A 15,573-nucleotide genomic window follows, 5' to 3' on the forward strand; every position below is an offset into this window, starting at 1 on the left:
TTGTTTGCTTATTTCCTGATGCATGCGTTTGTTGCCACAATTGTTTGCATATTGCAGACAGTACTTCAGATTACTTACTATTGCAGAAATGATTTTGTCAAGATTTTAACTGCAAAAAAACATGTATGTATGCATGCCTAAAGCAGGAAAATCAGACCTAATGATGAGGGCATATATAGAGCAAAGCATGAAAAACTGTTGACTTTGAGTACAAATGGTCTGAGTTGTATAATTTGTTGAACCTAACTGGGATAGCAGTAGTGCTGGAGTGGAGGATGGAAGCATGCCAGATTCAAGAATATTATGAAATAATATCTTATGACACAAAGTATACAAGCTAAAAACAGTTTTAGAGAGAAGTCGCTAAGTAGAGTCATGAGTAAATAAACAAATTAGACATGGACTGTGGGAGTTAAGGGCTAACAGTGATATAATGACTATATCATTGTATAAGCTTGGACAAGCCTTAGGAGTAATAAACTAACACTAAGATGGGTAACTGTAGGTTTGAATCTCACAACTGCCATTTCCATAGTTTACGACATTGACTAAAGCAGTTAACTTCTTGGAATTCTAAAATTTTAGAAAGAAAGCTTTCTAGCAGCAGTCATTCAAGCTCAAAAACTGAAACTTGAAAGTGCAAATAAGCTATGAAACATTTATCTTGTATCAATGTTTTGTCTCTTATTCACTGATCAAAACAGTACATTTCCAAACCAAGTTTTTCTAGACTGGAATTTTTAAATTAGCATTGGTTGATATTTATAGTAGGAAATGTCTTAGTGGTGTTAGGAAGTACTAATTGCTGTGAAAGCAATATACAGATATCTCTAGCCAGCATCTTGCTGAACTCGTAGCAGCAAGTATGTAAATATGTATGTGTACAGTGCTAGCGTACATACCATTGTACAGTTTCTATATGGCCCTGCCAATAAGAAGGAACAATATGGTGTGCTATCTCCACTTCTTCCAGGAGTGATGTGATACAAAGGCATTAAGGTGATGGCCAATGGTGTGTGTGTGTGTGTGTGTGTGTGTGTGTGTGTGTGTGTGTGTGTGTGTGTGTGTGTGTGTGCGTGTGTGCGTGTGTGCGGGTGTGTGTGGCCAGTCTTCAGTGGTGGTATGCAGTGGACATAGGATAGTTTAAAAATTCCATTTCAGATCAAACCAACAGTTTAAAGTGAAGTATGAAACTGGATAGTCTGTATGACATTGTCTCTTCTTGCCTTGTGCTAATATAATTAATTGCTAGGCTGCTGCATTTTAGGAAAAGGGAGATTCTTGATGCAACAACTTACAATAAACAGTGTGCATTTTGCTTTCATTTCTATTGGTGTTTTTATGATTTTCAATTAGCTAGCCTGCTACCCAGGGATACTGCAGTTTTAATATCCTGTAAGCATTCATACTCAATATTTGTAGGTTTAACAGGTAAAAGAATTGTTTTATTTTACTTTTAGACAAACTCTTTCAAGAACTCTGCAACATCCACTTATATCATAGCAGTGTAAAACAGAAATAAATAGATTAGGACTGCCTTTATCAACATGTTTTTCTAGTTTTATTAGTGCCACCACTGATATATAAGTGTTTTGCATTCTTATTAGCAAGATTTTCCTTCTACCTATTTTAAGTAAACTTGAAACCTCATTGCTATTATTATGCCAAATGCAATTCTAAACCTTTTATAGCTAACCACAGCTTGTTCAGTAAATGAATACTTTTCACTCATTACTTCCCGATTTCTTTCCCTCTGTCTGGTTTCAGTTGCAGTAGGACACTGGTTTAGGAGTCAAGCAAGAGATAACACACATTTGTGCTGTCTGAAGATGCTGAGAGCCATACCTCTCAACTGTCCAGATTTTTGCAGAATGTCCAGATTTTGTCTAGTCCTCATAAAATCTGTTTCCTGCCAAATTATTGAGAGTTGAATTTACTAAATAATGACATTCATTTGAGTTTCAGACTTCATACACATTAAAAAATGTATAGCAAAGCAAAGCAGATTATTATAGCGACTTTCTAAGTTTATAAGAGCAGCATTTAAACTCTTTCCATGGATTTGTATCTTTCTTCTCCCCATTGTTTTTGGCTTTATCCAAATTTCTTGCACTTAGAGGCTAAGAGGTAAGCAGAGTACAGGGACCAGATACTTTCAAATTGATAAGATTAAATACAGGAGTGCATACTGTAGATCAGAGTGTGTGATGTACCTTTAAGAAACATTCTAGTCAGTGCGAACGTGCACATAAGTACTAAGCACATGCAAGCAAGAATATGCCATTTTAAGTGCGTAGCCAGAGCGAGATCGTGCAAATATGTAGTCATTCAGTCAGGTAGTTTAAGTTCAATGTTCCTGCCATCCATCCAAATCTGTTTGTATACAATAAACTACTTAAATGAACAGCCAAGCCTCACCATCTTTCTTTATGCACATAAGACGAGTGGCATGGTGCCAGAATGGGATCCAGAGTCACAGCCATGAGGCAACCAGTTAAAAGTGGAGGAATATATAGGAGTGGATCCTCCCTACTGTTTAAATGACTTGCAAAACAGGTCAGAAACAAATTCCAGGTACTAAAACTGGTTTAAATGATTTATTTCACTACAAATATAAAGCGAAGCACTCAGAATGCTCAAAACAAATTTCTTATTAAATGAAATTCCGAAATTGTGATATATTGATAAAAATATTTAGAATAATTATGAAAACAATTGAAACAATATCCAAATCTCATAAAATTTACAAAAAAGGAAAACAAACACATTTTTTCACTATGTGCTACTTTTTCGTATTAACTAAAGCTATACAAAATATCCGAAGTGTACAAAGTGTTTGCAAGTGTGTGCAGTATTACAGTTCAGTTATTTTGCAAAGTACAGTCATTTCAAAGAATATTTCACAAAGTGCAGTCATTTCAAAGAATATTTCACAAAGTACAGTTGTTTCAAAGCATATTTCGCAGAGTACAGTCTTTCAAAGAGCTGATTGTGCATCTGAATATTATTACAAGTACCTGGTGTGTGTGAATGTTTATACATAATTACAAGGGCCAAGATTGCATTGTGTTTTACTATAATCTGTGAGCATGGCAGAAGGATTTTGCAAACCCACACCGCTTATGATTGATAGCAATATTGCAGAAAATTGGAGAGTGTTTCAGAAGGAATACAATATTTTCATACAGGCTGCTTTTTCAGTCAAAGACACACATACAAAAGCATTTATTCTGCTATATTTAGGTGGTTCAGAGGCCATCTAAAGACAGCGTTCATTTGTATATGCACCTGCTGTGTTTGCAGGGGAGGGGAAAACTGCCATATAGTGGTACCGGCTGAAACGCGGGAAGACCCTGAGTGCTTAAAACGTAAATTTAGGAAATGTGTAACCCCCAAACGAATATTACAATGTAAAGGCACTTATTTTACGCAAGGGATCAAAAGCCTGGTGAAAATTTTGCAGCATATATAACTGACTTGAGAAATAAGGCTAAAATGTGCAGATTTGGAGATTTGAGAGATGAGTTGAGAAAGGACAGGCTTGTTTGTATGGTATTAATAATGACACAGTGCAAAAGATTTTGATTCAGGACAGTGGTTTTTCATTAGATAAAGCCAGTGAGATTTGTCAGATATACAAGCTTGCAGAAAGGCACACAGGTATGCTTACAAAGGAGAAAGCAAGCTTTCCAGTAACGTCTCTAGCTATTATAGATAGTATGTAGCATGAGGTTAAGAGATACAGGCCTATGGGTGGGGCTACACCCGGGGCCTCCCTAGCAAAACCTGTGGCAACATCAGTAAAACCCAGAACTACTTCAGTAAGGCCTAAGGTGCATGCAGCAAAGCACAGGGGTGCATACCTCTCAACATCTTAGCTCAAGAAATCTGGACAAAGCCTTACATAATGGGGGGACAAAGCCCCAAAAATAGGGACAGATTTTAAATATTGCTCTTATAAGCTTAGAAAGTAGCTAGAATAATTGGGTTTGTTTTAAAATGCATTTTCTAAAGGATATGAAGTCTGAAACTCAAATCTATGTTATTATTTAGTGATTTAATTCATTAGATCATTCCAGTGATTTGCCAGAAAACCACAAATTTTATGAAGAACAGACCAAAAGTTTAGGCAAAAATCTGGACATTCTGTTAAAATCTGTACAGTAGAGAGGTATGCAGGGGTGACCCAGCAAACCCCATAGCAAACCTCATAGTCAACTGTCGTGGTAATCATGAATTCAAAAAAGAAGATTGCTTAGCTTTTAGTCAGCAGTGTCATTCTTGCAATAAGTGGAATAATTTCAAAAGGTTGTGTAAATTAATAAAGCACATTCTTTTATTAAAAGATAGCATTCCAAGAAACAAGTGGCTCAACTGGAAACCTGTGACCCTACTTTTTATGTTGATGATGTCTGTGCTTGATGAAACAGTCAATGTGGTAGATTTGTGGGCAAAGAACAAACGTTTTTGTACTGTTTGGATTAATGGGAGTCCAGCAGAGTTCTAAGTAAATACTGGCTCAAAGTGCAATGTTATGTCAGCAGAAACATTTGCTAGAGTAAAAGTTACGGAACAACTTTCTTTGACAAGGTGTGCAAAGCTTGTTGCTTATAGTGATGAAAATATTCAAACCGAAGGCTCAGTAGTGCTTTCATGTTATTCTGCTGAGAGCAGTTATGACTTGGAGTTTTTCATAATCAAGAGACATGTGCAGTCATTATTAGGCCTCAGAGACAGTTTGAAAATAGAACTGCTTTCACTTAATAAAGAAGTCCACCATGTAAGCCTCCATGACAACAGTTCAAATTTTGCCCAAACTATTTTTTTCTGAGCAAGCTACCAGTTGTCTACTCCATGAAGTTAGACCCAGAGATCAGCTAAACTGCCAGACCAGCATGCAAAGTTCCAGTAGCTATGCAGAAAAGAGTCAAAGCTGAGCTAGACAGAATGGTGCAGCCAGGAGTAAATTGTCCAGTAGAAGAACCTACTGAATGAGTATCTTCTATGGTGATAGCTCATAAGAAAAGCTCAGATGATATCAGAATATGTATTGATCCAAGAGATCTGAACAAAGCATTAAAAAGGCCTCATCATCCAATGTGCACAGTTGAAGAGGTTGCTGCCCTCATGGCAAACTTCATTGTTTTTTTCTGTCTTAGATGCAAAGAGTTCATTTTGGCAAATTTTGCTTAAACAAAAATCTTCATTGTTAACCACATTTGGTATGCCATTTGGAAGATACAGATTTCTGAGAATGCCATTTGGAATAAATTCTGCCAGTGAAGTCTTTCAACATGCAATGGATCAAATTTGTTTGGGCTATCTGTGTGCTATTATAATAGATGATATTCTAGTAGGAAGCAATGGTGAAATCAAATATGACAGAAATCTCAAGAAAGTTCTAGAAAGAGCATGTGAAGTGAATCTTAAGTTGAAGCCTCATAAGTACAAATTCAGGCTACGGGAAGTTACTTATGTTGGTCACTTGTTTACCAGTTTAGGTTTATGACCAGATCCTGAAAAGCAAACAGCAATTCGCGAGATGCCAACTCCAGACAATGGTCAAGCCCTCCAAAGTTTTCTTGGCATGGTCAACTATCTAGGCAAGTTCATTCCAGATTTAAACCAACTTTCAGCACCACTAAGAGAGCTGACATGCAAAGATGCAATTTGGTCATGGTCAGAGCAACACCAAATAGTATTTAATGTCCTGAAACAGAAAATTTCTAATCCACCAGTTACACTTTCCTGTGATGCCGTTAAGTTTGGTCTATGTGCAGTCATTCTTCAAAAGGGTAGATCAGTAGCCTATGCCTCTAGAACTCTTACCCAAGCCAAGATGCAGTATGCCTAGATTGAGAAAGAGCTTTTGGCAATTGTGTTTGCATGTTAGAAGTTTTATGGTTGACCTATCCAGACCAAAACTGACCACCAATCTCTAGTCACTATTTTGAGAAAGCCTATGAATACAGCTCCTGCCAAATTATAACGTATGATGCTCAAATTGCAAATGTACAATTTCAATCTTGTATACACAAAAGGCAAACTTCTTTATCTTGCTAATACCTTACTTGGATCACCCAGAAAAAAAAAAAACAGAACAGCATAACAATGAGTAACTTGATTTTGGGGTCATGGAAGTGAGAAAATTTTCTTCCACATGTTTTGATGAGCTTAGAACTCACACAGCTTCAGATCCAGTTCACCACAAGCTAAACTTCTTTATCAGTTGAGGATGGCCTTCAAAACAATCTTGTTTATCAGTAGAAGTGCAACAGTATTTTCCATACAGAGATGAGATTTTTTCACACAATGGTATCATGAAAGGTCCTAAAGTAATTGTTCCAAAATCCTTGCAACAAGAGTACATTAAGATCTTGCATCATGGCCACCCAGGAACTGATTCTACCAAAAGAAGGGCGAGAGATCTAGTATTTTGGCCTTCTATGTCAAGAGATATTGAGAAAATACTTTCATCTTGTTCAGTACGTAATAGTACAAAGCTGCATCAACAGAAAGAACCACTTCTTGGTCAACAGTAGCCACAGATATTTTTCAGTGGAATGGTCAGCATTACTTGGTGTTATTAGACTCTTATTCAAATTGGTTTGAGATTGACCTACTTCCAAACCTAACTTCCAATACTGTCATTACTAAGTTGAAGTAACATTTTCTGTCCATGGTAGTCCACACAGAGTTATTTCTGACAATGGTGCACAGTTTACCAGTCAGCAGTTCAAGAAATTTGGAGAAGTGTGGGAATTTGCTCATATTACAAGTAGTCCTGAATATCCTCAGTCAAATGGCTTGGCTGAACATGCAGTTCAAAGTTCAAAACAGCCCGTTAGAGAAATCCAGACGTGAAAATACTGATGTTTTTCTAAACTTATTAAACCTCAGAAACATGCCCCGTAATAAACATGTTGGTTTACCTGCCAGAGACTTATGTCGAGACAAACCAGAACCATATTAGCAATCAGTAGTCATTTATTATTTCCATGTGGTAAAAACAACAACACAGTGAAAGCCCAACTGTTGAAGAAATGTTTGTCCCAGAAGTCTTACTATGATAAAACCAGCAAACCGCTCAGTTCATTTAAAAAAGGGGAGATAGTGAGGATGCAGACGTCAAAAAGTTTTGATCGCATCGGATTTGTGAAATGTTTGTGTCAAAAGCCAAGACTGTATATTGTGGAATCACAAGGAATGGAATTCAGAGAAAATTGGAAGTATTTGTTACCAGTGTCTGAACCAGTGTGTTACAGCATCTTGCCTGTGCCAAAGACTCTAGTTCTCAGAGTAACTTGTCCAATGTTCCTGTTCCAAAGGACATTCCATGAGCAATCCCTGTTTCTGAGAAAATCTGAGAGTCACCAAGCAGAAAATTCCCCAGTGACTGTCTCTGTTGCTAAACCCAGTCCTAACTAATATGTTATGAGATCAGGTTGCATCTTGAAACCTAGTTCCAGATACAAGGCAACCTGGACATGACTGTTGTTTTCTTTATTAGTGTCTGTATAATTGCATGCCTATTCACATGTCATTGCTTATATGAGACAGCTCAGTAAAGAGGGAGGATGCAGATCACATTGTGTGATGTACCTTTAAGAAGCATTCCAGTCAGTGGGCATGTGCATATAAGTATTGAGCATGTGCAAGCAAGAGTGCTATTTTGAGTTTGCAGCCAGAGTGAGAGCATGCAAGTATGTAGTCAGTCAGTTTGTTAGTAAGTTTGTTTAAGTTTAATGTTCCCACCATCCATCCTGATGTGTTTGTATACAATAACTTACTTAAACAAACAGTTCAACACCACACAAGGAAAGAAGCCAGTGATTGCCCTTATATTTTATTAAAATTCCAGTCCAGTAGTTGATCCACAATGTAGTCCCACAACACAGGTAAAATAAGCACACACTTGGATCCAATAAAATCTGGTTAGCAGCAGACACAGAGCATAAAAGTATATCCTTACTTCACATATCCCATCTTTAAGTAGTATAATCACAAACAGTTAACCAATCACAGACTAAATTAATTAAAGAAAACATTTCCAATGACATTCTTGATTCATTCCATATGGAATTAAAGTGATAAATTTCAAAATTAAAATAGATTCTAACTTCCAAAGTTGTCTTTTAATATCAAAATCATACATTTGTTGTACTTGCCCTAAAATTGTAGCTTGTAAATCTTGTATATTTTCACTGTGACATTCTTTAAAATGTAGTGCAACAGGACTTACTTCTTTGCCCTTCTTAACATCCCTAACATGTTCCTTCAATCTTTGTTTTAAACTTCTTTACTTTCCCCTATATGTACCTTACCACAGGGACATTTCAAATCATAAAACTATACCAATACTGTCACAGGAAAATCTTCCTTTACATGTGAAATTTTTGTCATTAATTTTATTAAAACTTTTTACAATATACTGGCAACTACTGCACTTTCCACAAGGGAAAGTGCCTGTTGCATCTACCCCCATACTCCTATAGCTTACAGGCAGCTGAAACTTGTCATGCACCAAAAAGTCTCTTATACTTCTACCTTTCAAATAGGAGAACATGGGATACTAATTTGCTTTTATATTAAGAATTTTTTTTTCTAAAATACTCCAATGATATTTTACCAGATTTATTAAAACTTCTGTAAACACTGTGTATTTAGTCACATCGCATGATCTTTGCATGCTATACATACTTCTAGTATTATTTTGTTGTACTACCCTCTTCTTACTTTCTTCCACCACTATTTCCTTATAACCTCTAGTTATAAACATTTGTACTGCTTTTCTATTTCCTTGTCACACTCTTTTTTTATCACTACATATTATTTTTATTCTAAGAAGTTCCCCGTAGGGGATAGATTTAATATTGTGGGGTGATGACAGCTTTCTCCATGCAATATATGACCACTCCCTTCAAACTTTCTATGTATACTTGTTTGTATTCTACCATCACTAATACCTTGCAAAGTTATATCAAGAAAGTTTGCTTTGACACCTGTCTGTATTCCATCAAACTTAATATTGTAGGGGATTATTTGAATCTTTTGCACAAATGTGTTCACTTCTTCCCACCCCCCCCCTTCACAAATAAATATTAAATTGTCTATAAATCTATAGTAATTTATAACATATTTCCTAAAAAATTATTACTATATATATATATATATATATATATATATATATATATATATATATATATATATATACATATTTATTTTCAAACATGCCCATAAAAAGATTTGCATACATGGGGCAAAATCTGCCCCCATGGCTGCTGCCTCTAAAGTTCCCCATTGAACTCAAAAATATTATTATTTAAACAAAAATTTTTGAGTTCAATAATAAAATGTTTTAGGTATATCTTTATAAAAGAATAATATAGCTTCTAAATCATGTACATGTTCGATATTTGTATATAAACTGGTAACATCCATAACAATGAAAAACATATCCTTACTTAAACAAACATACTTAAACAAACACCCAAGCCTCACCGTCTTCTTAATGCACATAAGATGAGTGACGCATACTATTAAACCCTTTGCATGGGTGGGGTGAAACCTTTGCTACCAACAAAAGATAAAGTTTGACACCATTGCTAAAAGACTTTTTGGCTGCTTTGTATACATTTGTATTGGGATTACTGACACTGAGCTCTGGCCTGGACCTTCATTAATGTCTCATTTTTCCTTTGATTCTTTCCCTAAGCACATTAACATTCTGTATGTGTCATTCCTCTGTGATGCAGGCATCTAAAGATTTCTGCCACAGTCCTGTTTAACTATGCCTCTTCAGTACTTTTGTCTTATTTTAAACCACTTTGATGCAATCCCTCAGTCATTGCACTTGGTCTGCTGTTGATTTTCAAACTTTTGAATCCATCCAGAAATTTAGTTTCCACAACTAAATGCTCAGTGTTCATCTGCACAGAAATCTTGCATGCATTCCTTAGTTTTGTAAGCCATACACCTCCTCTGGCCTACCTTTGTGTCTGTCTTGACTCCTGCACAAATTTGTGTCACTTTATTGGAACATTTTCTTTAGTTATACAGTCCTGCTCTGATGAAAAATGAGTTTGTAAATATCTAGAATGATGTGATATATTGTCAAAAGTGGTGGTATTCAAATTAATTAACTACAGCATTTCTTCCCAAATAGATAGTGAGGTCACAGGCATGTAAAACACTTCCATCTCATTACCCACCTTGTTGCTCAATACCATTGCATGTTCATCCTGTGTATGTACAAAACACCCAGTTGCCTATGCCTACAATACACGTCTGCAGACTAGTCATGAGTTCATCACCCTCGTCATGAAAATGTTTCTTACTTCATCCTTGCTGTCACCTACAGAAATTCATATTGTGTCATGTTGTTCCTTTCCCAGAGAGTGAATAAGTGTGACCTTTAACTACACCCTATGTATCCCTTATGACGCACTTGCAGTTTTGGCCATACCCTATGTTCCTATCCATTACTTAATGGAGCACACATTTTGAACTTTTGTAGTCTTTTTTCTGTTGTTTTTTTCAAGCTCAGGCTGACATTTGTGCTTATTAAAGTGCCTCTATTCCAGCCCACTTAACAGAAACAGAAAAGGAAATGCACAGATATATATACATATCTATGACTAGAAAGCAAATAAGTGATCACAAAATTATATCTAAAAGTAATAATCAAAGCTATAAGCCAATAAAAAATGGTGGGCCTTCAGGGATCTCTTAAACTGCCTATTATGGGGGCTCCACCCACTGGTAGAAAAGGTTTCAGAAGCATGGTGCTTAAGACATAAAGAATACCACTAGAAGCCCCCAAATGCATTCTGGGACTCACCAACAACCCTTGGGAGGAGGAATGCAAAGGCTTAGTGGGAGTGTGAGGGACCAAGGGCTTCTCTAGATAACAGTATCCCCAATTGCACAGAGTTGTAAATAGATTAAAGCTAAAACTATAAGAGTGATATTAAACTGAAATGACAGTTTTTTTGTTTGTTTATGTAAGCCCATCATCATTTGGTAGCTCTCATGTGAACCTTTTATAACAAAATGGAGAGCTTTTATAACAATCTTCTTCTTCTTCTTTTGGCTTTTCCCAGTTAGGAGTCACCTCAGCGGATCACCTGTCCACTCACGATTGGCAGTGGAGTTTTTTACAGTGTTGAGTTGCAAGCCCAACACCCAACCTTCCACTGAAGGCACACACATGCACACACTCACACCTAGGGCCAATTTAGAGTATCCAATCCACCTACAGCATATCTTTGGGATGCGAGAGGAAACCAGAGCACCCGGAGGAAACCCACGTGACCACAGGGAGGACATGCAGACTCCGCACAGAAGGCACCCCAGCCGAGGATCGAACCGGAGAACATCTTGCTGTGAGGTGGCAACGCTAACCGCTGCACCACCGTGGCCGCCCAGAGATTTTACAACAATAAAGCTATAAAATCAAATACAATGATATAAACATACATGCACACCACAAAAGCATAAAAACACAAACTTGCTGGATCAGATATCCTACACTGGAAATCTTAGATGAGATTCTAACTGGCTCAAGGAGGTTTATTTGACTTCAGATGGAGAAAAGCAAAAATGTCTCACTAAAATAATTTCCTTGGCATATATCTGTTTATTGTATAGCATGCAAATAAAATCCTGTTTCCTTGCGTACTCATGTTTAAAAAACGTTATCCTTGCTAGTAGAAATGAGTACCACAAATTTCTCATGAGGAAAAATAATTCCATTTCTGTCCAGCAATACTTATACAACACATTTCTTCTATTTGTGGCCAATCTTAAGGTCTCAGATAGAATCAAATAGAAGAATACCCTAACATCCATTACAGTATCCTTAGCCAACAGCCTAGAACATAAGTCACTAAATTCTGACCAAGGTCATCATCCTGCAGTATCAAATCATATGTTCACATTGAGCATCTGAATCACCAAACCTCCTGAGCCTCTACTTCACCAATCCTCTGATCATCTGCCTCACCAAACAACTGAGCATCTGCCTCACTAAACCACTGAGCAGCTGTGAACTTGAACATCTGCCTTACTTCATCTTGAACTTGAACATGTGCCTTACCTCATATTGCAATTGAACATATGCCTTACCTAATCTCGAACTTGAACATCTGCCTTGCCTCATCTTAAACTTGAACATCTGTCTTACCTCATCTTGATCTTGAACATCTGCATTGTTTCATCTTGATCTTGAACATCTGCCTTATTTCATCTTGAGCTTGAACATCTGCCTTATTTCATCTTGAACTTGAACATCTTGTCTTATTTTATCTTAAACTTGCTAAGCTCATTACCCAGCTTGAGGATCAGTTTCACTAACAATCTCTGCCACTGCAGTACCAGATTTAATTAAGCAAATAGCTTTTCATAGTGTGACCTTGGAATGCACAGTGCTTATAAGAATGAGAACTTTTGTCAGGACTTTAACCAGGTTATGCTAACAGTTGTTACATTAATAATACTATTTCTGCCTCTTGCTAACAGTGACATAAGCCACTAGGTTTCTTATGCAGCAACAGTTCAAGCTTTTCTCCTGTCTGGGGAACTAAGGACCTACCTGCCTCTCTTCACATTTTGAGATTAACATTGGCTTTGCACCTTGCACACTCCAGCAGGATTTGGTAAACTGTTAGGACCCTTGTTTTAACTGTAATTGCTCCCACAGGTTTTTGCTAGGTACTTCCTAGTACCTACACAGATTTCAAAAGGCATCTACTGTTTTGAAACCTGTAGCCCATAGATGCTGAATTACTTTACCCCCCCCCCCTTACTGCCATCTGATGTAACCCACCATACTGTCAGATGATTGGAATACCAGGTTAAAGTGTCTACTCATTCTCTACTTTATGTTCACAGTAACACACTCATTTGTTTTCTTATTGTTCTGCTCCATGCTCACAACCAAATTTCTCCCTCTGCCTCCTTCCCACTTTTCCAATATCTTCCCAACCTTCAGCCCCATGGTCATGGAACTTAATTTGGGAATCCATAGAGAAAGCCAATTTACAGCATTGAAAGTATGGTGTTCCCAGGCCACCCCAACATTTAGGGTGACAGAGCAATGACTGCCTGAATCTGGTGTTTTCACCTGTTCATATGAATTCACAAACTGTTCTTTGCAGTTAGTCTTGGCAGAATGATAAATATTTCAAGGGAAGATATTCCATAACCCTGACAATTACTTGGGCAAACATGATTAGAAGCTGACATCATAGCTAAAAGAATGAGATGAAAATTTCCCTCATCTCAACAGCGACTGCTTTATCTTGTTTATTAAGGACACCTTGTTCAGTGACTAATCTTCCCTTATTGAAAGCCTAATAAAAATTCCAAAACTGTAGAAACTCACGGAGGGGTAATGGCAGCTCAGTCGAGAGCACTCACTCTAATTTAATCATGCTTAAACCAAGGCTTGACATATTTCTGTAAAAATTTTAGGCAGCTCAAAAAGAGAAGGATGGACCCATTAGACTGTCATTTTGTGTAACATTATATCAGTGGGCGTTCTACATCGTGGAGAAAAAGTTCAGTACTGTACTTGGGGTGGGGCAAAGGGGGAAGCTGCTCTCAGGGCAAGTGCCCAGAGTCTTGATTGCTATGGCAGCAGAGCAGCTCTGTGTGATATCACGGTTGCTTAAATGCCTTTGTTTGGTTTTAGTGTGTGTGCGTGTGTGTGTGCGCGCATGTGTGTGTGCGTGTGTGTGTGTATGAGTGTGTGTGTGTGTGTGTGTGTGTGTGTGTGTGTGTGTGTGTGTGTGTGTGTGTGTGTGTGTGTGTGTGTACTGTATGTTATTGTATAACATTTGTGGAGAAAACCAAGCACCTTTAAAGGTCCAAAAGTTTTTATATGTTACACAGATGCCATGGATACAGCAGCTTAAACTGTTTCAGCAACTCTAATGGGATCTAACTGGATTGAACAGGTTTTGAAAATGGCTACATCACAGCAAAATCTTTTATTCTGAATGTATACACCATTTAGTGGTGCACATTGTGGATTCTACATTAAATCTGATCATTTCCAGCACAGTAGCCAGATTGTTAGGAGAGAGAAAGTGAATCTCTGCCTGGTTACACTCTTCATGAGGATCTTGGACACTGTTGGTTAGAACTCTGCCACTCTATCAGTGACAAATTATTCTATGTATTCCTTAGCTATGTAATGTTCCAAAAAAAACCCAAACATTGTGGTGAAGATTCCTTTGGTAGTAACTCAAATGAGTTTCAAAATGCAATAACAAGTCCCCAGCGTCAATGGCAGTTATTTCATCTGCCTTTCTAGCCTCAAAATGGCACAAAGCAAGCAGTGTCCAGTTCTGCTACTAATGAAAATTACCTGCTTTTAGCCTACCTGCATTGGGATCAGAACATCACAATTTGATAAGAATATTGTCATATAAATTCAGGAGAAAGGAGATCCTTATTTGCCTAATGTATTAATACTGTCATTATTTCATTTGCCCTTCTCTATCATCCCCTTTCATGAAGCCATCTTTTAGCATGTGTACAGACAGTCCAACAACAAAATGACTAGCTAATTGGCCATCATTTTGTAAACCTCTTCGTGTAAGCCGTTGGGCCTAGAGGCTTTGACATGCAACATACTCATGAATCTCTCTCTCCATAACTTCATTCACAATCAGCTGTCTACCTGCAGTTTAGCATTTATCTTGATATGGTTTGGTCGAATCTGTAAACAGGTCTTGGCTATCCACCTCCAACCCTGCCCCCTTTCTAGCATAACCTGTCCCTGATAATATTCCCAGAAAATCCCATTTATGTATTGCTATCCACTAAAGAGGGCAGATGACTCATCAGATTCTTTAATACACAAAGGTGTATTGGCCTTCTGTTTGTTTTTTAGATGAAAGGCCAATAACCACCTTTAACTGGCTCCAGAAGCCCAGTACATCAGTTTCCAGTTCATTTCTTTTCTCTGTACCACCTGCCTTGAATATTGTGTTACCTGAGATTTAATATGCCTGTAATGCAACATTAACTGATGCCTACAGTGTTTTTTTCTTGGACAGTCACAATGAGAAGATTTATCCATAGAATTTGTGCATCTTGTAATAAACTGGCAGGAAAAGGATTACAGCAGGATGCTCCTATACCACCCTAAGCTCTTACACAGTGTTCATTCAAAGATATTACTAGATGCTCCTATACCACCCTTAGCTCTTACACAGTGTTCATTCACAGGTATTACTAGATGCTCATATACCACCCTAAGCTCTTACACAACGTTCATTCAGAGGTATTACTAGATGCTCCTATACCACAGTAAGCTCTTACACAGTGTTCATTCACAGGTATTACTAGACGCTCCTATACCACCCTACGCTCTTACACAGTGTTCATTCACAGGTATTACAAGATGCTCCTATACCACCCTACGCTCTTAAACAGTGTTCATTTACAGGTAGTACTAGATGCTCCTATACCACCCTAAGCTCTTACACAGTGTCCATTCACAGGTATTACTAGATGCTCCTCTACCACCCTAAGCGCTTACACTGTGTTCATTCACAGGTATTA

At 37.5% G+C, this 15,573-nt stretch overlaps 1 protein-coding gene across 2 annotated transcripts in view; it reads left to right on the top strand.

The window, feature by feature from the left end:
• LOC122811948 (double C2-like domain-containing protein beta) overlaps nucleotides 1-15,573 on the top strand; it is a 1,736,177-nt gene that overhangs the window by 635,652 nt on the left and 1,084,952 nt on the right. The window lies entirely within an intron of this gene.

The sequence above is a fragment of the Protopterus annectens genome, chromosome 9.part0 (assembly GCF_019279795.1).
Source record: "Protopterus annectens isolate FY-2018-M chromosome 9.part0, PAN1.0, whole genome shotgun sequence".
Taxonomy (NCBI): Eukaryota; Metazoa; Chordata; order Ceratodontiformes; family Protopteridae; genus Protopterus; species Protopterus annectens.